The sequence below is a fragment of the Vanellus vanellus genome (genome assembly GCF_965231255.1).
Source record: "Vanellus vanellus genome assembly, chromosome: 13".
NCBI lineage: Eukaryota > Metazoa > Chordata > Aves > Charadriiformes > Charadriidae > Vanellus > Vanellus vanellus.
The window spans coordinates 17,592,769-17,616,176 of NC_138918.1; the positions used below are offsets into that span (position 1 = coordinate 17,592,769).

Below are 23,408 nucleotides of genomic sequence, written 5' to 3' on the forward strand. Positions count from 1 at the left end.
AGCATGAAATTCATAATTTCCTTTGTTCTTCATAATTTAAGAGCTGCTTACATTCTCATGCTTTAGTTAGGTCGTTATATCCTTTCAAAGAAGATTATACTGAGGTATTATCTAGTCAACATTTGTTGAAGTACATGCAACTATACATATACACATTTTTAAGAAACTGAAATTACATTAATGAAATTTTATGTTCTGGGACACATGGATTAGAAATATGTCATTTTATGAGAAACCAACAGGAACAACAACAATACGCACATGCCCTACACGCACAGAAAACCTCACTGCCATGTTAATAATTAATGAGAATAGGGAAGAAAATCAAGAGAATTAAAAATTCTTTCAGTTTGAATCCAACCACGATGACCGATAAGAAATGCGGTATTTTATTCTCAATGACCACTAACATGGATTGAATGCCTGCAGCCTAGAATACACTTACTTTCTTTCTTCCTCCTGCTCTTTCGTCATGTATAAGCCAGCCTGATCATTGCCAACGTAATTTTTAACTCAAGACACTGGAACTTATTTATAAGTAACTAAACAATGTAATGGGGCTGAGGGAGTCATAGAATGAAGCAGCTGATTTCATTTGCTTCTAAAGTTCTCTGGGCTCTAACCAGCCTTGCATTCCACCGTAGAGGGACAAAAACTAAGAGACCCACAGGGATGGCTATCTTGGTCCCATCCCACACGCTCAGACAGTATCTATGTATTTCTCTCTGGTCACCTTTCCTTGCTTCCACCTCCTGTATGCTTCATTTTTATATTTGAGTTTTGTCAGGGACTTCTTGTTCCTCCTTGCCGCCTTTGCTTGAGTTCCTGCTCATTGGGATGGACTAGTCAAGCTTGGAGAAGATGATCCTTGAATCAATGCATTGTGCTTCTGGTACACTAAACATCACCCAGAACCAGTCTGAAACTTTTTTATTAACTGGAGTTTAAAACATTTTCATGTAAGGGCTCTCTAGAAACACTGTATTGTATTTTTTATCTTGGTAATGTCTCCTTATGACAGCAGTCAACTAAACTCCTTAGGTGATTAAGCAAGTGCAGTTTGTCCTCTTTTCTGTAGAGAACTAGAAATTTTGTCTTATGTTTTACCAATGAGAAGAGGGAGAAAAGGGAGAGGAGGGAAAAAGGGAAGTAGAAAAAGTGGGACTCCACCACACTGTATAGTAAAAATATTTCCAGGGCAGTCTCGCTGTTGTTAGTATCACAGCTTCTCTTTATCTTACTGGAACTGTGAATGCAGTGACAGTGCCATGGCGTGTCCCAACACAGCATGGAGCAGGGGACGTGTTCTCATCTGTGTATATGCATCATTTACTGTACTCCACACAAAGCATTACTGACTGCCCTTCATTACTGCTAATGGAATCTCAAGGTCAACGACCAGTCATAAATGTCCATTCTAAATAAAATGTATTGACGACACCCTGCCCAATGTCTTTTATGCAGGTTTCTGGTGAGACTAGGAGTGTCAAAAACCCGGTTGACCTTTCAGGATAAAAAACATTATCAGTTGCATGGATTTAGATTTTAATCTGTTTCAATTAAGCGTACCCACTGAGATTATATTTCCTGTGGGCTATTCACAGTTTGTGACATGTTTTATCAATATTCATTTTCTCTCCCCCACACTCATAGTATTTCTCCCACGTGGTGGTCTCCTATCATGCATATGTATGAGGCCTCTGGTGGGAGTACTGGTATAACAACAGCACTGTAACAGTCTTTTGCATTTTGTTATTAAAAAAATATATCTTTTGTATGTTTAGTTTGCATGTCTCTCCCTTCTTGCACAGAACAGCTGTAAATCATTAAGAATTACTCCACAATCCTCATTGGGTAGGATGAATAACATGTCTGACATCATAGATGAAGAAGACAATCTGACAGAGAAAGTAAAAAAAAAAAAAACCAAGAAAAAAAACCCCACAAACAAACAAAATTATTTCCACCCCTCCCCAACTCTTCTGCTGAGGCAGCTGGCACACTGGAGAGACTCGGAGCATCAGCAGTGATAGAGCTGTGTGTCCTGTGTGCCAAGCAACACGGAAACTCAGCCCAAGATTCTAGCAAGCACTGATTTTGATGACATCCAAAATGAACTGCTGTCTCAAATATTACATAGCTTTTTGTTCTCATAGAGAGGAACTGATTTTCTGGAAGAAGGAGAACAAGAAGGAACTGAACAAAGCTACAGGTTGCCAGGACAGAACTATATGTTGGTTTTCTCCACTTCACTGAAAATAAGTAATATGAAAAGAAATTTTTGTACCAAATAGAAAGTGATACTGCATAGCTATCAGATCTTCCCTTCACAAGGAAGGGCTTTTTCACATCAAGTTGGCTTTAAACTCTGAAGAAGAGAAGCAGAGGAACGGGAAAGCACCAAACAATGGATCCTCTAATGAAGCGTATGGGGCCGTTACAGCAGACACCCAATTCAAGAACAAATTGAGAGGAAATATCTTACCAATGCCAGAACACAAGATTAGAAAAAAAATTATTTACAGAAAAACCCAACACCAGAAAAAAAGAGGCACGTCCTAGAATTACATAGGAAAAACACCCCACGCTATTAGCGCTTCTGCTGGGATGGTCAGCCCAGCTGTAGGCCATTCATATGCTGACACATTACTTAATGTATTTATAAAAAGGGCATGAGATTACACGCATAGTAGTTTCTATGCACTGACCATAGGATAAGGACACTTCTAGTATAGTTTTTTCCCCATTTGAAGGCAAAATAGCAATGTGCTAGCAGAGGTCCCAACACAGGGTGCGAGAATGCCTTGAAACAGTGATACTAGCTGCCAATGTAGAAGAGGAAAGCTGTAAATGGACATTGAATTAAATATAACCTGGAATTGTTCCTGAATGCTCATCTGTCACATTCCAGCCCTTCTGACAGAAGCTTTAAACAAACATAATAACCTTTTTCTAGTCATTATCTTCACTACTTATACATATTCACCCCAAAGTCAGTTACTTTGGAGAGAATAATGAAGGTCCTGTTCCAGAACACATGGCAACTGGGAATTAGAGGCCCTAGCACATTTGTGTTACTCGGCCTTTGATCATAGGTATAAATACTTAATTTTGTATGACACTAGTCACTTCTGCATGAACATACTATATTCCTCTACGTTACATTCATACGTCTGACCAGTTTGGGTGATACTTAAAACGTCAGCAATTGCATAAAGATTTATAACTTCCCCTGGAACATAAGTTATAGCACTGGGATTTACAACGTTTCCAAACAAGACTGAAACTGCTTTATTTATATTGCAGATCTGCAAAGTTCTTTTTTGTTTTTTTTGGGGGGGGGTGTTGTTTTTTTTTTCTTCACTGTAGAGAGACACTTCTTTTGACAGCAGAATATAGTGTAAATGAATAGAATATGATGTAAAAATACCACATGTGAAAATGTTTTGAAAATGTTGTTAAACATTTGATACTTTGGATGTGAACAGGTTAACAAGAGAACACAGAAATGTTTTCAGTTGTCTAAGTAATTTTTACGGAGCAAGAACTACAGTCATACTGTATATGTACCAGTCTGTCTAGACCATAAGGGTTAATTTTATAGGGGTTTGTTCAAGCACATTGTTTGTTTCAAATGAGCTACATTAACCAGATGCCAAGCTGATACAATAAACAGCCATTCCAAATCTAATGAATTAAGAAAAGAGAACCACACGAAGGCATTTTCACATGAAATCAGGTAACGACAGGAAAGAAAAATTAAGATATATTAAAGTAAGTTCAAAAAGTACAACATTCAGGTTGTAGATTCTAAACACGAGGACTGATATATTGCTGCCTTTACCATACCTATGCATTTTATTCTAGTAAGTAAAAAATTATTTATTTTAATATGGAAGCACTGGGACATCAAATCCATACACCAGTAAATATGCCAGACAAAGGATGCATTTTCTGTTGAGGGATCAGAATAAATGATAAGATTAATTAAAAATTTATCATACTGTTTCTTAGAACAAAATTTTGCATTTAACTACATTGCTGCATAGTTAATGCTCACATCAAACAAGCCTACAGAGGCTTCTTGAATACAGGCAAGAAAGGAGCAGAAAACGGATGCCTGGGCTCATTACAGATGCTAATGCAGCTTAATGACCAATTTTATTTTTTTTTTAAACAAGGTAAAAGTGATGTAGGAGTCCAACCGTGCTGCTAACAGAAGCTAAACGAACCACAAAACGATAGAAGTATTGTGATGTGCATTATTAACCCAGTGCAAGATAAGCCTCTATCAAGGAAAGTATTAACTGTTCAGAAAAACTCACTACTCTCTTGGCTTCTGCTACCTGACATTATTTGCATTTTCAATGCCTTTCCATACGGATTAGTTAGAAGTGGATAAGTACCTGAAAGAAAATAGCCAGTGAAACAATATATGTTGTATATATTGCAAAGGGCAACATACATTTTTCAAACAGTGACAGCACAGCCGTGCTTCTCTTTATGTGAAGAGTGGTGGCTCTGCTGAATGTTACACTGATGTAATTCTTCTAGCTTAGGTTGACCCAATATTGGCTTTCTTGAGTCACCAGCCCTGCTGCCAGTATAGCAAAAACTAAACGAGACCATCATTACCACCACAGTAACCAATGCTTAGAATGAAACGCTCAGCAGGATAAATGACACCACTAACGTAGAACTTCCTCCTGCTTTAAAAGATGCGAGCAGACTTCAAATTGCCCCCAAAATCACCACAACTCAGTAATATGAGCCCTCCACTGTATGTTACAACATTATTAGATGGTGACAAGATGATTAAAGTTCAGGTTAGGATTGGCTCAGATCAGTAACACTAGCTCCCGCATCTTCTCTCTCTACTTAGAACACACGTGTGTGTGTGTGTGTGTGTGTGTGTGTGTGAGCGTACGTAAATATAATATTAACTACGAGATTATGTAAATTATATATTTCAAATGCTATCACTAAAACACAGACCACATTTGATTAATTACTTGCAGAAGCTCTAAAATACACATAAAATATATTCAAAATAAACATGGAACAGCTGCATTTCATGAAGGAGCAGCCATTATTTCGAGAAACTAACAGTCCATTACTAACTTTGCAGGTTGAAGCCTAAAGGTGTTATGAAAGTTTACATTATTACTATCATCAGAGTATATTTTTAAAATCAAGAATAATCATACCACATTATTGTAAGATTTCAGAGTAGGCGTAACTATGTCAACACAAATATTCAGCTCTGCTATACTGGAACCACTGGGTTATTCAGAATTTTGATTCCTACACCATCCCTTTGTATCAAGGTTTCATTCAGTTTTTTTCAGATTTCTTTTGGAATTGATAGTACTAAGCAACTAAAAGAATATGGGTTGAAAGGATATCTGCACTTGTAGTGGGACAAAAAATGTATATTGGTTTGGCTCATGTACTGTACAACTACACTCAAAACCCCAAAAGCTTTTAAAATGCATACACATTTTGGAACTTGCAAACTTAGAAATCAACTAAAATATATTTGCCAGAATTAAGCTTCTTTTTTCACACAGTGGCCATTACCATAAAAGCCCTATGAAGTTAAGCAATAGTTGCGCAATGCTGTAGTTTGAACAATCTCTTCCCTGTGTTAAAGTGAACTGAGAAATTCTGTCTCATGGAAAAACATGGCTCGCACCTCTGCGTTAACCACTTGGTGTCTTTTGGTAGAATTGTTTGAATAGCTAATACAAGGCCTGTAGAAAGTTCGTCTGAAAAAGATTACTTAACTTCGCAACGGCTTTCTCCTACAGAACAGCACATATAGATGGTTTAGAAGATTCATTTGAAAATTCCACTGGAATCCTTCTTTTCAGTCCTAGCAAATCTATACCACAAATGTCAGCCAACAATCCCATTGTAAAACGGTACCTGGTTTTCTCCAAGGGAGGCAGCCAAATTACCAATAAACCATGCAGAAGTCACTGCATTGAAATACCTTCTTAATCTGCAGTCCCGCAACACTGATAATGAATTATATCATTTGTGCTTTTGATATTAGATGGAAGATAATAAAAAGTAAATTGTAGCACACAAAAGGAAAAAAATATATCTTTCCAAGGAGTAGATGATGTTCAAATTCAATACAGTAATAAAGGGTACTTGTATAGCAAGCAGGCAAATCTCCCTAGTAAATATAACAAATGAATCCTGACACAAGTCCATTTAATATACTCTCTCTATATCTCTTTATGCATGTTCTTTCCACTAAAACTCCATTATGCTGATCTACTTTAACGTTACCTTGTATTGAAACTACTGCCCTCAGCTCTGCCTTCCAGACAATTCTTAGGAACTGGGCATTTTGCTCATCTGCCTCTTTGCTACCAAGGAATAAAACACACAACATTTTTAAAAGGTGATTCTAGAAATATTAAAGTTTAAGTATAATCAAAACCGTACCCTTTAGTGTTTGAGAATGCTGCCTAGGGATGTCATGAAGGAAAATACAGACACACTTCTTAGAGCAAAGATGTGTGAGAAAATACAAGAACCTGTTTTGGAAAACGAAGGGTTAAAGTTCCTAAAATAAATGGCCACTCTTCCTCTGTAAAAGGCTATATGAGTATTATTTAGAAGCTACATTATAAAGAAGTCTGCTGAAGTAGAAACCGCTACCTTGCAAAAACCATGATCTTTACCCGTGCCGACATCCTTTGCCCTAGTACCCTTTGCTCACGGAGAATGTGAAGAAGCTACTGAATGCAAACAAGATGGATAGAACAAAATGACCTCGAGTTCAAATCCTATAAAATACCTCTAGCTACGTTTTTACAAGCTCTTCTAAGAGATATGTTTAATTAAAATAAAAGCATGATATATGCCACTGTGCAAAGCTATTCTGATAACCAGAGTAGCTAAGAAATAATGACATAAAAGTTCCCCTTAAGAGAGCTATTTTAGAAAGGCACACAAATTACTGCATCTGCGGCTTGTGGCCAATTTATCATAGGCCTACTAATTTTTCCAATGCTTCAAGCATGTTTCAGGAACAGTTTATGGAGAGAGATAGAGCTTTTTTCTAATCTCTGCTTTACTGGGAGACAGAAAAAAGGTATTATTCATGATATCTTTTTGTTCTGAGCAAAATTTAAAAAGAAGAATCAGTACTTGAGCCTGCTGGACCGTCAGCTGATGTTCAACATGCTTTGAGTTAGAAAATACACATTTCTTTTTGCTTGTTGCAAGTTTGCCAGGGCAGGCTTCATATGAAAAACTATTCACTTTCTAAAGAAGGTGTTTGCAGAGCGGTAGTATATATCACACCAGCCATAGCACTATCTGCTCCTTATCCAAAGGCTGTGACAAATGCAAAGCGCACGGGAAAATGGAAGGGCCCTCAGCCTCCTTGTGGTGATAGCAACGTACTTCACTGGCCAGATCCTAAACATTCTAAGACACCTTTCTTCAATCTTTTTTATTGATGACAAAGTAAAGGAAGGTGGATTTTATGATCTATGTTAACCCTTATATAGATGCTATTTTTGTAGACAGAAAGTAACTTGAAAACCAAATGATTCTCATCTAAACCCTTCAACTTAGTAACAGACTGCTTTGGGACAGTAAGCAAGCTTCTCTCTGGTTGGTAGGATGGAAACGGAGCTGAGCCACAGCCAGTGTAAACCAGCAGATTTTCCTCCAGCAGGGTTTGTAGGCCATGGGGCTCCTCCCCACCTTCTCTCCCTGCAGCGTATTTTCAAGTCCCGACTTGCTCTGTCCTTTCCATATTCTGCATTCAGCAGAGAGGAGAGTTTATTCTTTGCTGCTCCCTATGCCGTCTGATTCTTCAAGTCTCCTTATCTTCAGCATGCCTTCAGGAAATCAGACTGCAAATAACAGTCCCTTCACAAACACCGCAAGAAAGATTGCTTTATGAGACTATTATGGATTGCCAACTGTTAGACGTAGCTTTCCAAACAGGGGTGGCCTCTGACCCTCACAGCCCTGACCACACAACAACCTTGCAGGGCTGTCACCACCTCCTGGCAGTAACTAATGTGCCGAAGTCACAGCTGGAGTTCACAGGTTTAAGCAGCCTCCTTTGCACAACATAATGATGTCCCACAGTAACTGTAGTGACGCATTTTTTAAAGCAATGCCTTTTCATACTATGAAAGATCATTGCAAAGTCACAGGTCTGAATAACTCCCACTGAAACTTAACAAACACAGAGGTACTAATTAACAGCCTACTGCAACCTCAGCGTTAAGAATCTTTCCTTTGTGGTTTGTCAAAATTTCCAACTTGCTTTATGCCAATTCCCTAAATTTGCCGCAAGCACTGCATCTAGTTATGAGACAGGTAAGCAGATGTTTTTCTGCAGCCATTACTGTTATGGTGGACACCGGGTGAGGTTCATTTTTCCAACAGCAGCTGTGCTGCTCGCTGTTGCTGTCCCATCAGAGATTACTGCCCCTACTGGAATGCCACCAGGGTGGTTCAGGCAGGCTCCTGAGACCCGTGTCCATTGAAACGAGCCAAGTTAGCACTGCCATTATTTACACAGTTTAAGCTAACAGTGCTGAATCAGGCAATAGACAAATTCTATGAACAGCTTAACCAGTGGACCCAAATGCTCCCTAATAGGCATCTGGAAACAGACTTTGAGGTAAAGACTAAGCAAGGGTCATGAAATTGCCCCCAAATCAGGATTTTTTTTTATTTTTATTTTTTTTTTTCCAGAAATCTTAGGCAATCAGCAGTAGTTATACAGCTGGTGGCTTTCTGAACACAGAAGGACTATTCTTGAACTGGCAGGCCAAGCTTCCCACTCTTCATCAAGGCCAAAAAGCCATAAAACTATTTAGAGGAGGATTCCTCAGAAAAACAAGCCTTCAGGGCAGAAGATATGGACGAACTCTTACTAGCAGCATGTTACCAGAGTCTTAGTCCAGAACATGACCTCAACACATTTTTCTGTCTAAAAATAGCACTGAAAGGTGAAGAAACAGGCAGGTGTAAAGGGAACATAAAAATATTACCAAGTATCCTTGCACTCGTTACAAAGAGCTGGAAACACAATCACGGAATAGAGAATCATCTCAGTCACAGGTGAGTTCGGAAGAAACCTCTGGAGATCATCTAACTTCAACCTCCCTTCTCAAAGCAGGGTCAGCTAGAACAGATTGCTCAGTTTCCAAATTGCTAAGTTTTTTGTATTTCAGTTGGTGCCTGTTGCACCGGGTACCACTGAGAAGAGTCTGGCTCCCTCGTCATTACTCCCCCGCATCAGGTATTTATACACACTGATAAAATTCCCCTCTGAGCCTTCTGTTCTCCAGCCTGAACACTCCCAGCTCTCTCAGCCTCCACGCCTCTTATGCCAGATGCTCTTTCTGTCCCTTTGCTGGACTCTCTCCAGTAAGTCCATGTCTCTCTTGTCCAGGGTCACCCAGAACTGAGCCCAGCACTCCTGAAGTATCACAACAGTCCTTGCATCACCTGGAAGCTTGCTGCGGGTGCACTGTCCCACCTTCCAAGTCAATAATGGAGATGTTAAACAGTACTGGATCCAGTAATACCTCCTAGGGTGCTACCACTGCCAGATGAATTTTATGCTGCTGGTCACAACCCTTTGAGAGCCTGGCAGTTGAGCCAGTTTTCAAGCACCTCATTGTCCAATTCTCTACCCCATACTTCATTGCTTTGTGAGGATGTTATAGGAGACAGTAATCTCTTACTGGTACGAACATCACAATTTCCCTATGCTAGGATCTTTGAACTTGGGGCAAAGTTTCATAAGTTATAATAAGAGCAAGGGCCAGCTGAACACAGATGTATGTTTTTAAATTGAACCAGAGATTCCAGTTTCTCCCAGCAATTAAAGGCCAAGACATCGTTGCTGTCATCTAATCATACACATTCCCTGTATGTACGGATATCCACGTAGGCATCCAACTCTATAGATCAAGAAAGCAACAGAGAGTTGATGCTCAAAAATTTATTGCATATGTTCTGTTAGTGACCCTACTACTCTTTGGAAAACCCCTCCTCTAAAAGCCACATAAATTTCAGACACAACTTTCCAGTTTATATGGCCTTAGGAAACACACTCTCTTAAAACCTCAAGCACAACGCATCATAGTACACAAGCACAGTATGTGCATGGCACTTGTGCTACTAACCTTTCTCAAGTTTGTACTTAAACATGTGCTGTAATTCAGAGATACTGATGCATATTTCCAGGTGACATTCCAGGTCAGATTTTTCATTTTAGTTCTATTTTGTCTCAGAAGTTTGAAAAGTTTTTTTTTCCACCACTTCTGATGAACGCAAGTCTCCACTTTAATCCCCAACTATGCCAGTGCCTCTTCCAAAAGGACTTTGGAAAGTCACTCACCTCCTGCAAAATTATTAATAAGATGTATAAATGTATATTTATGTTGATAGGATATATATCAACAAAAATTATATAATGGCTAGGTTTCATCAATTAAAACAAAAATGTCTTCAAAGGTGCCAAGTATTCTTAAGGAAACAGAGGCTTCTAATACAAGTTAGCTAATACTGTTGGTCTAAAAGCCTGAGAGATTATTGATATAAATTGCATGTAAGTAGCCTTATTAAAACCTATAGTCCAATAAAGCTGTTATATGAAGGAACTCACTACATTGTCTTTAGCACTGTTAAGTTATAACCCATACTTTTGCAGACAATTTCCTGATCTGATACAACAATTGGACTACGTACAGCCCTCGTCTTGCAGGAGGACAACAATCTGTCCATAGAGGCAGTCTGTCATCAGTTTTATATCAGCTCCTTTCTGCTACAAGACAAAACACATGTATTGGACAGGATGCAAAAACTACTCCAGCAGAATAGTTAGTTTTCAAGCACCTTCCATGCTCAATGATATCTGAGAGGAGCCAAGAACATACAGAGTAAAATTTTGAGCGTTAATGTGCACTGAACAATGTGTGTACACATTATTAGAATTTAAGGTACAAAAAGGAAAAGAATGCTGTCTCTCCCTCCCACATTTTGACAAATGAGCATCATTAGCTAGCAAGAAACCAAGAGAAACCTCTGTTGTTACAATTATTTTCTTTCCTCCCATGGGTATGAGCGCTTCACACAGAACATCTCAAATACAGCAGACAGTTTTTCCATTCCCCAATATCTAAATGTAATACTATTTCAAAGATCACCTGTGAGCTTATTTACAACCAACTCGTAGCTTTTTATTGTTATTGATAACATTTAAATAAGAAGAGGTGAATAACAAAGCCTGGTTACAAATTCCAGTTGCGCACCACCATTCCTGTCTTTCCCTTTTACATTTCCCCTCCAAGTCTTCCCTTTCAAGCAGGAGCAAGCACTCTTTCAGCCAAAGGACAAGGAAGATGAGGCTTTCCACTCTTCCCTTCTGTAAGACAGCTTGGAAAGCAGGCAACTAGCATCAGACATCTTCTCTTTGAGTGGGCTCAAAACCTGCCTTTCCCCATCAGAAAAGGGCGTCATTAACATCAAACTAGTGGCTATGCTGGGACGACAGTCTCTTCTAGCCTCCCTCTTGAAGTTGTGCCATTGACAGAACGAAAAACAAACTTCCAAAAAGACAGAATCAGAAAGAAGCAGGACTAGAGAGCAGCAGTTCAAAGAGTTGCCTGGAGGAAGGAAAACATGGGTTGCCAATTCTTGCTGTAAAGCTATTTATATACTTTATCCAGTGACATACAGGCAAAAGTAAAATGTGAAAGTGATCTGTTGGAGCAGAGAGTGGAAGCCAGTGGTTTCACAGGCACTGGATTTAGCCCTCATCTCCCCACCACCAGTATAATGATTTCATACAACTGACTTCCAAGATGAATTGCTTCTGATTCATGCCTGTGTGAAGTCAAAGTAAACCACTTAATTAGATTAACTGATCTAATAAGCGGGGAGCTGCACAAAGATCTTAAAGCTCCAGTTTTCCTCCCCGAGGGACATCCTTCACACATGTACCCAAAGGGACTTTACACCATAAGGACAAACAAATTATCCTAAAGATGCACCCAAATCACCTCAGCAACAACCTCTCGAGGTCTTAAAATCCTTTAGAATAAAAATTCAGGCTTAAAAAGTAAAAACCCCAGCCAGTTACACGTATTGAAACATCAGATGTGTTTCACTGTAGGTGAAGTACACAGTCCATTCCTTCAAATTAAAACCAAAGACATTTCCTTCCCTTCCTTTGCCTGTCCCCTCTCTCTTTAAAGAGTAGGATAGGGCATGCTGCTTCTCCTTAAGAAGCACACCAGATTTCCTGTCTTAAACACACTCTATAATTAACAACCAGCAAATAATGAGTACCCAGGATATATAAGTCTATTAGAGTGCTGGCAGTGCTAAAGACTCACGCTGTTTCACTGTGGGCTCCACTTGAAGAGGTGATTTATGGAGGACATTTTTTCATTAAGTAATAGCAAATGGTTTCCACCCTCACAGTACCCAGCAATCTTCTGGGAACAGAACAGCGATATTGAGTCCTTTTCTGGAGAGGAACATTTCAAGGATTTTGGCTAGAACATAAAATGACAATCATTTACTCAAGGTCAGGGGAAAAAAAAAAGGGCAAATACTACCAGAGGTTAAGCATAAGGCACTTGATTGCATAAAATCTGTCAGTTAGAGAAATAATACAGTTGCTCTCAAAACTACCAAGGGCTCTAACTATAGCCCTGCAGAAATAAATACAGGGCCAGATTGTCACCAGGTGTCTCAAATTATTATTACTATTGCTACTTCTTCTATATCATAATTACCCCTAAACAGCTAAGCTCTTATTTCCCTTAATTACTTTAAATACTTCTACCTTGAGTGAATCATGTAGAAAGCTCCAGTAGAAAGTGACAAAGCTTTGAGTACTGCCTGTGTGCCAGCCAATACCACAATAATACTGGTACCTAATCATTTCAATTACCAACTTCCTTCTCCCCTAGGAGTAACCGTACAGAAGAACAAAATATAATTACATCGGCACTCCTGCTATTGCACATCTACTTTCTCTGCCGTTCTCCAGTGCTATTTACTACAAGTCTGTGCCCGCTAATAGGGATTTCTCCAGAGCATGGACATGCAAGCATCCAAATACTGTAATTATAATACCTTGCTCTCCTAGGCAACTAATTTAAGGCATTCAAATATTGTTATAATATTAAAATAAATGTTATGACATTCATGGGAATTGTTCTTCACATATCATGGATACAGACGCTGAATTATCAGTGACAGCACACCAAACCACTGGCAGAGGTAGGAAAAGTACATCGGAGTCTTTACTCCCAAAGATCCAACACTGATCTTCTCAAATGTTTTCTCCCCCTCACATTAATTTAAAAATATTGCCTACATTGAAAGATCTCAGTTCAGGAGTGCAAGTAAGTACTTACAGCTACTAACACAGCTTAATTTTCTGAGTTGCCAAAAACAGATGTTGCTATGACCTAGTCCCACAAAACAGAAATACCAGGCAAAAAATCACCTCCCTATATTAAATTCGTTTAATACCCCTTTGTGGTATAATACAGGTTTTCCGTATGAATCAGTACAGCAGTACAGAAGTATGACAATAGGACAGAAAATCTTAAGTCCCAATGTAAACCAAGGAGGGAGCTGAACACTGGAAAAGCAGTTTACTTCAAACACCCTCCAGAGCCTTAAAAGAACCTGCTTCCCACTGTACCGTGGCAAAGGGGAGAATGAAAACTGTGCGCAGGCAACACCAACACACAGAAGTACAGTTCCATGGTTGTTCTTTGACCAAGGACATGCGCTTCTGCAGCACCTGCTGGAAACACAGGCAGAGGTACAGATTCATCCCGCTCCTGAAAGCACAATAAATTGGAAAGTACTGTTGGAAATGATCTGTATTATATGCACACTATTTTCTCTCAACATACCTAACAGTTGGCAACGTGCTTACTTTTCCATTTAAATTGACTTTGTAATAGCCTGAACATGAAAGAAAAGCAAGTACAGAGCCCAACACAATTTGTTCAGTCATCATAACTTTACCTTACTACTCCTCTTAATTTCTTTGCTTCAGTACCTCATATAATAGAGGAGATTTTGCAAAAAGTACAGCTCCACTCTGGAACAAAAGCTGTTTTCTCAGAGTTCAAAAGAGCACGAAGGCTTAGTTAGCTTATAATAAAAGAGGGGCTCTGCTTTCTGAGCTTGGTGAAGAGGGTGAAATCAGAGGCGTCCCATATCTACGCTCACTTTGAGAGATGACAAGCAGTCCCCCGGGGGCTCTGTGGGGCATGCCTGGGGGCTGCCTGGGAGATAACGGTGAATATAGGCATTTTGTGGATGTTCTGATCCCGAGAGCTCTCTGACCAGTTCTACACAGTGAGCGGCACGTCCTGCCTTCTGGATATGATAACATAACCCTCAGAGCAGAGGAGCACTCTGCCTGTCACTGCTATAGCTGGGATTTGCTGTTGAAATCCAACAGGCCCAAATCATACAAAACACTTAGACGGTTATTATAAATCTTACATGGCAAAACATGCTTTCCATAATGTTTCTGTGAAAACACTCCCAAACTCTTAATCCATCTCTCTTAAAAACACAAACACTGTTCTGTGTGCTCCCTCGGAAAAAGGATTGTATATTTTGTTGTCTTCTGCTCATTTTCCCACTTGAAAGGGGACATATTTTCAAAATGGATTTTTGAATCCTACAAGATCCAAAAGATGGGCTAGCTACTATTTTTACTCACATGAAAGCCCCGGGCCCTCTAACAATCACCTGTATAACATGCTACGATGTGCCATGCATACAAATCACTTCCCATGAGCAGGATCAACAATCAGATAAGATCACACTACAGCAATTTTACCATTAACATTAACATCCACATACAGTTTACATATAAGAATGTTTAAAAAAATAACAGTTTCATAAATAACTCATCATTTATTAACTAAAACTTTTGTTTAATGCCACCACACTTTTCTGTCATCTCTCCACTCACGACATTTTCTAGACATTTCATTTGTCACAACCTGTACTTTTCTGTGCATAGTAAGGGATACACTTTAGCTTACAAGCAACCAATAAACCTCCCACCTGCCCAAATTTCTGCTCTCCTTAACACTACAAAACGCTTACGCTAAGAGGCATCTTTTTAAAGATATAAAAACTGCCTTGCAAAATAATCAGTTTGCAAAAGCAAATATTTCGGTTTTAACATATTTATTAATATCCTGCCCTTCACCATAACTTCTGTTATCTAAAACAGTCTGTACTGCTCAGAAAATCTCTCAAAAAGCAGCAAGAGAGTAGTTAGTACAACTATATACATTTATTCCGTGGAAATCCATGGAGTACTCTTAATATACATTAAACTGGACAACTGGAGATACAAGCAAGAGTTCAGAGTCTGCACTCCTTCTCTTACTCAGAATTGAATTATATTAATCTTAATTACTTTAATTGATGATATCTAAACCTAAAGTGTAGATTAGCAGTCCTATATTATCACAGAATCACAGAATCATCAGAGTTGGAAGGGACCTCTAGAGATCACCTAGCCCAACTCCCCTGCTAAAGCAGGATTGCCCAGAACACATTGCTCAGGACTGCATCCAGGCGGGGCTTGAAAATCTCCAGAGAAGGGGACTCCACAACCTCCCTGGGCAGCCTGTGCCAGTGCTCTGTCACCCTCACCGTAAAGCAGTGTTTCCGTGTATTTGAACGGAACTTCCTGTGTTCTAACTTGTGCCCATTGCCCCTCGTCCTGTTACTTGGAACCCTTGAAAAGAGCATTATAATGCTGCCCTTGGGTTTTAAAAAGAAGGAAAGATTCAGAGAATTTACTTTTAGCCTAAGTTTTCAAGAATCCTGGATTTCTTCTGAACACAAAAGTCTGCAATACTCATTTTACTTAGATAAACAGGGAGATCCCTGCTTACAAAAGGCAATCCCTCTCAAGATGAATACTTCCACTTATAGCGTTACTATAGTATAAATACTATTTGTATTATTCAATATAAATACTATAATTAGCAGCTGAGTTAATAAGTGCTATTTGTTAGTCTAGGTATTAAAAAATGCAGCTTAACTAAAATCTGGTGGAAAGTATATTTCCACAGAGTTCCAATAAACTGTCTGTCTTCGCAACATCCACAGCTTAAGAATTTGCCCAATATTTAGCAATAATGCAGCAGCGGGTAGAAGAGGATGCAAAACATCATTTTGCAACTGCCACATAATTCTTCAACACTATCACTCCCTTCCACTCAGCTTGATTCTGCCGAAAGTTAAAGATGAAAAGAGCAAAACCATCCATTATTGCAGGTCTGGTTCAGCATATCTATAATTTTAAGTACTTTAATGTGACACAAGTGCATGTGGGAAAAAAGTTGGATTTGTTTCCACTTATGCTGATACATAAACATTTAAGGTCTTTTTCTCACCATTACTCCTGGGACCCAGAAAACTAGGAGTTTGATTGGGATGTATCTTTAGCGAGTGTTACTCGACAAGAAATCACTAAACTACATTTGAATCTTCCCATAGGACAGAGCAGTCCCTCCACGCAGAACGACTGCAGTTCATTTCATAGTGGGGCACTTTCCTTGGTGGTAGGAGATGTGCTTTTGAACTTGCTCAAAGTCAGGTCTGATGTGCGTGTCCCACTCCCTACATTAGTGCCCCAGCTATTTGACTTTTGCTTAAAAGGAAGAACTAGTCCAAAAAATTCTGCTAAAATGAAGTCGAATTCTCAGGTACTTTCAAATGCCTGAATAAAGCTGGTGACTGAAAAGGCATTGTGGTGGTATATTGACGTTTGTTGAAACAACTGTCGACAAGAAACTGTTGGAGCCAATCCAAGGAAGTCGCATGTCACGGATAGGTATGAGCTTTGTAAGGTGAACATCACTCAGCTTGTAAAGATGTTTTTCTATAGACCTGTTGACGGTGTAACATGACTATGTATGCTTGATATATTTAACAGAAAATTGAGTTCCATATCAAATTATAAAAGAATAGAACTGTAATTGTATTACTTAGCAGCTACATAAATAATCTATTCTGCTGCAAGAATATGCAATCTATGTAATCTGTTTCGTCTTTACATATAGTATCTGCATAAATAATTTACCCAATGCTACCTAATCAAATACTCAGGTCAAGCAGAAGATACATTCAGCTTCGTATTTCCCAGTCTCTCAGAGGTTTGTTTTTTATCTGTCTGGATACTAAGAATCCAGCAGGTAAACAGAATTTAGTACTATTTGGAATGGGTAGGATCTGTCAATGAGGCAATCCAGCTTACCTTGGAGCGATACCGGGTTTAGGTACTTGCACTTCAGGGAAACGAAAAGACAGAGCATGATACCAAGTGCCAGGCGGAGCATGGTAAAGAAAATGATAAATTCTATCAGGGAACCAAGTAACAACATTGGAAATCATCACCATTGGTCTCTTCAGTATCCATCTGAGTATTATTGACCTAAGAAAGATTAGTATGAGCAAGGAGTTTAGACACGGCATCAAAAGAAAGCTGCCGATATTGCATTGACTGTCCTTGCTGACTAATGCAAACACTATATATGAGCTACACACAATCAAGAGATTGGTCACAGGAAAAGGCTGAAGATATGAGGCTCTCACCATATCAACACAAGTGGCTTACAAAGATCACAAAAAAAGGTTTTATTACTGTAATGGAACTAACTTGATATTCACCAGAGGCTACACCACTGAATCACCTGTACTACATTTCCAGTATGCTTAACAGGAGAACAGAAATAAATAATGACAGTGTCAGACAGTTAGCTGGAGGTACAGGAACAGGTTGGTAAATGTGCAAACATTTGAACTGGCCACGAACAAGGCACAGCAAAACAAATGGTGTTATTACAAACAGTGAAACACAATCTGCAGCCTATGAACTGCTGGATTAAAAAAATCAAACTGTTACAGTGAGAAAACCAAATAAATATTAATAAAATAGTTCGCTTTATCATATAAAAATCCACTGCACTGGATTAACAACCAGTGGTATAGTTATTTAATAGTGTTGCCTCGCCTATTTGTCATGCATAACGTTTCTTTCTTTTCATTTCCTCTTTACTGCCTTTAGAAAGGGACACAAAAAATTACTTAATAGTTTATGTCATTCTCTAAAAATTGTCTATAGCTTAAGAACTAAAATCATGGTATTAAATCTATGCTAGATGATGGAACATATTCTCAATTTGCGCAAAGTTTAAAACTATATTGAATGAAAGCTCTTGGTATAAAAAATACACACTGATGTCTCAAAGTAAGTCTGTCTTGATCAAATCTTTCAAGCTTTCTTTGTTATTTTAATGTTTCCTAAAGTACTTAGATGCTTCTGGGATCCTTCAAAATATGTAATTTTAAAGGAAAAATCTCTACAAACCAGGTAAATAGACTGCAAATCCCATTGACACCTAACCATCAACATACTTTCTCTTCCAAAAATACCACAGAAGTCACTCATATAGAAAAACCATGGACTGCCTTAATTCAGTGCTTAGCAATAAAGGAAAAGTTTTACGAAAAAGAAACTGCTGAGATACCAAAAAAGAATTAAATAAAATTCTCGGTAGTTAAAGGTTACTTGATTCATTTCTTTGATTTCAGCATTTCAAGTTCTTTACTCTTCCAAAAAGTTTTGATTTCATATAAACAGTAGATTGTTAAATTGCCCTTTAACTTCATTTCTTTATAGCACTTCTTAACTTCCAGTGAAATCTCATTAGAGATGGATTTTCCAGCAGTACAATATGGTTCAAACATTCAGCCATGCAGCGTATTTCAGACAAGAGCCACTCTATTAAGCCAGATGATTAAAACATGTACGTATCCACTAGATTTTATGGTAAATCTGCTTTAAGACCTGCAGCAAAACCAGCAATGGAGTGAAACGTAGAACACTTTTAGAACGTGCTTTAATGACTCCCCAGAAAGTAACCTTCTCCACACAAGTGGCTGAGGCTGGGCAGCCCGAGAGGATACCTGCTGGCAGGGCTCAGGCACTGGGTAACGCTGAAACAAAAGCCAGCAATGCCTCTTCTGGAAACAGGCATATTCCCGACTCATTTGTTACTTTGAAATTTAGGGAAAGGATGAATATAAAATTACTTCATTACTAATGAAAATAAGAAGGGGAAAAAAAAAGACAAAGAAGGATTTCAAATGCACACAATTATAGTCCAGTTTCAGATACACAGAGGTTGATGAAAAAGTAACAGAAAAAATAGCCTGTACTATTGTAACACAAAATACTGCAGTAATTTATGCTAGGAACCGGTGAGGTCAAAAACTACATTAGATAGGAGGGCCTGTTCACTAAAGCCTGCCTTCACTGGTGGAAAAAGTCTTTTCCACACATTCACAGATCGTACAGCGCACCAATAGCCACAAAATGCTGCCATCCAGCCTGTTCATCGAACGCCTTTAAAAAAAAAGAAAAAAAAAAAAAGAAGGCTGGTTTCTCACTGAAAGGAAAATTTCTCATGGAAATGGAAAGTCTACTCAAAAGCAGACAGGAAATTAACTGATACATAAGAGTTAACATTCTGCACCAATCAATATATCCTAAGGATGATCACCTCTTCATTGCAGAGACCTGCTGGCCTGAGAAGAGCCAGCAAGAAGCAGAGCAAGTTTCCCTCCAGGCTTAAATCTTAAAACAGCCAGAAAATTGTATGACTCGGGGTGGGGACGGAGGATGCCTTTCCCAAACACCTGGCCCAGCAGCAGGAGTCACAGTCATCCTGTAGCTGCTTCCTGACAACCGCCTATTTTTTAAACAAGCACAAAAAAGTGTGCTACTATTCAGGTGAAAAGGTTCTGCTCCGAATGCTTTGTAATTCACAGTCTTGACACATCCAAATACTGTTATCCAAGACAGCATTTTATAATTTATTTTAGGAATAATAGAAGCTACTATCTGTTTTTCAGAAGAGAGGATTATCAAGAAAAAAAATTAAAAAAAATCACATTCTATATTCAGGACATAACAAATAGAACTCAGACTCTCTGCTGGCTGGGTACGCAGCAAGCTGTAGTGACTCCATTAAATAAAATCCCTTAAGTACATCCTCGAACAAAAACACTCCTGGAAACACTGCTCTCTTGAATAAGCATAAGGTAATACTTTGTGTTTGCATGCAAAAGCGATATTTTCCTATTGGCAACAATACTACTGTAGAATTTAAAATTAATTTTTTAAAAAGCATTTTCAAAGAGGTTTTTTTTTTTAAAAGTTATTTTCTAAAAGCCAAAGGTGGTATCTGTTCATATTTAAAATATAACTAAGCCAAAATAAATGCGGAAAAATATGAAGACTAAAGGACGGTACGAACTCATTCTACTTCCAATTACTTTTTGTGATATAGCTAAAATTTAATACAGCAGGTGATATGATTCACACTTCAGAATCAAAGAGCTCCTTTTAACACGAGGATAATCTTTTGCATTCAGTAAAAGATTAAAACAAAATTAGTTTTCTGTATCAGCTACAAAGATTGAAAATATAAATATGTGCATCAATGGATAAATCCAGTTCTCACAACAACAAAAATCCCCTATAAAAAGACATATGTATTCATGTGTATTTTTTATTTTACAGCTAACAAGAAATCTCATTATTAACCAACTGTAACATCTCTGATATCCTGTGATCAAGTATCTCCAAACAGGATGAAAAATGAGTTATCCCAGTGGAAATCTTTTACCTTTCTCACACTGTAGTGGCTCATTCGAAAGTTTTCTTGTGTATTTTCAAAAGAAAAAATTAAACACCATTTGCCATTATATTGTATGCACTGAAACTGTATTGTATATACTGAAAACTAAAACAGGAAAAAAAGGAAAAAAAAAATATCTTATTTTCATACCACTAGAGTAAGGTTGATACGGATAGTTTTGAACCTTGCTTTGCAATGCTTTTGCAAACTTAAAAAGCATCATTGCTTTGAGGAAATAACTAGTACTGCACATGGGAGAAATAAGATGTGCATGTGGGCTTGAAAGACGGTGAAAGTAACTAGGAGGAAAAGAATGGCTTCATGAAAAATTCCTGTTAACTTCAGAGCAAAGATAGCATTGAATAAAAATGCAGGAGGACAAGAAAGAGAACATGGGCCACTGTTGCTTTAAAACAGGATACAAAAGCAGATATGCTAGTTGTAGCAGGTAACTTCAACATGAATATTAATGTATGTTTTGAGAAAAATAAATACAAGGAATCCCAAATAGCTCCATAATAACATATTTTTATCACTACTTACTAGAATAGGAAACTTCTTAATATATAAAATGCATTTATGCAGTCCTTAAATAATAAGGTTTGCACATAGTGTCTGGGAAAAACAGTGCAAATCAATCACATTGTAAGATTATGCTGCCTAAGTCTTAATACTCCAATAGGCTGGGAAGTGCTGCGAGCACCCTGCCTGATGCAGTTTGTTGTTGTGCTAAACTGGAATTTATATATGAAGTGAAAATGGTAACATATATGAATTTATTAGTATCGGTCACACTGCAGATGAAATCACCAACACCCAGTCAGGCTCACCAGCCTGCAGAGCTCTGATGTAATTTTTTAATTCTTAATATATTTTTTTAGGAAGCAAATACAGTCCTTTAAATTTTTTTGGTTTATGACTAGTCAGTCTTAGTTTATGTTAGAAAGACTGAAGCTTAAAGGTGCTAAATCAGAAGATATAAATTGCAATACAAGTAGTGTATCAGCCCTAGAATGCTGCTTCTGAGTTTCAGCGAAAATTAACTTCTAGAGCAAAGTTTGTGAGAAATTCTAATGAACTTAAAAAAATTAACATCATATATGATTCAGTATAAGCATCCAACCCAGGAGCAACTGAAAATACTGCACAAGATAATTGCAGCATGTTCATATCGCCATAAAAATATTTTAACGCTAAGTCAATACTGCTGACAAATTGAAGTTATTAAGACTGACCATAGGAATAGGGAAGATGTGACCTTACTCTTAAAGATTTAACTTTTTTTTATGTTGCCTTGGACAAACAAGGTACCACTTATGCCTTAGTTTAATCCTTCTCTAATAATGATCACACACGTCAATCACAAATACTCTATGTTATACATACATGCCATAAACACAGAGTAACAACTGAAAACATACTTCAAGAAACACAAAAGTACATCAGCTTATGCAAAAAATTAATGCTATAGTAGCAGGGCAATAAAGTACACTATTATTTTTAATTGAAACAGAAAATACTCAGTTTTGAGATAAAAAGTGTTCATTGTAAAGGTATAAAAGTTGAGGATAGGTGCAAAAGTACCTGGAATTCTGAGACCTCCTGAATACTGTCTTTCTTTATTCACTCTTAAATTTACGTATACCTATGCTAACCCTTCTCAATTTCATTGAAGAAAGAATTATGCTTCAAGTTTTCCTCCCTTGAAATAAAAGACTTGCAGAACCGAATTACAACCCCCTGAAAACAGAGATTTAATAGAACCATCAAAAGGACCACAGCTGCACTATTGGATACCACCCTAATTAATATTACATAATCCATACAACACATGTGATCAATTTAGAGGTCCCAGGCGATTCTTAAGTGAATGAATGCAATTTGTAAGCTCTGATCTGTCACTTCCACTTAGAGCAGAAGTGTCTACATTTCATATTACATTGTAATGCATGCTGTAAGCCTGTATCAGAACTCCAATTACTCATATAATGATCAGGTTCCACAGACATAATTAGGAAATGGGGAAGACAGGACCCGTAAAATCACGAGACGATGGCAGAGGAAAGGTAGGGAGAAAGGTAGGAAAAAAGTTACAAAGGGGTCAAGTGTGACCTGCTTGCAAAGGCTACAGTTATTGGCCATTGGTTGGCACTGAGAGGAGTAATTTGTCAAAATCTGCTTTACTTTAGGGTTATTTTGCATGAAGTGGAAAAATGTAGCAGCTTAAGCTGTAGACTTCAAAGGCAAATTAGGTGCTGAATCTGGGAAACCTTCAATAGAAACTTTTCTGCATGTCTTATTTCCTACACCTATTCTAATACAGCAGTTAAAAGGAAGTACAGTTTCAGTCCTTTAGCAGTTGACCTTTAAAAGAAGAAATATGTATAAATTCGGTGCTGATTGGCTTTGATCAGTAAATGAACTTGCCTTACTAAAGCATAAGCAAGAGCTGCAGTTTTCACAGCAAATTTTATAAATTCCAAAATTTGAACTACTGAACTGTAGCCCCATTTAGAAAGACTAACAGGTTATGCTTAGTTAAGCTTGAAACCTGTCTCCACAGCAGAAATTCGAAAACTGAAATGTAACAGATCTAAGATCTTCCTAGTAGCATAAGTTTCCCATTTAAAACAAAAC

The 23,408-nt window shown here is 38.1% G+C and overlaps 1 protein-coding gene across 1 annotated transcript in view; it reads right to left on the reverse strand.

The window, feature by feature from the left end:
* Window positions 1-23,408, reverse strand: part of SLIT3 (slit guidance ligand 3) — a gene marked incomplete at its 5' end in the record, with an annotated part of 534,750 nt that overhangs the window by 277,149 nt on the left and 234,193 nt on the right. The window lies entirely within an intron of this gene.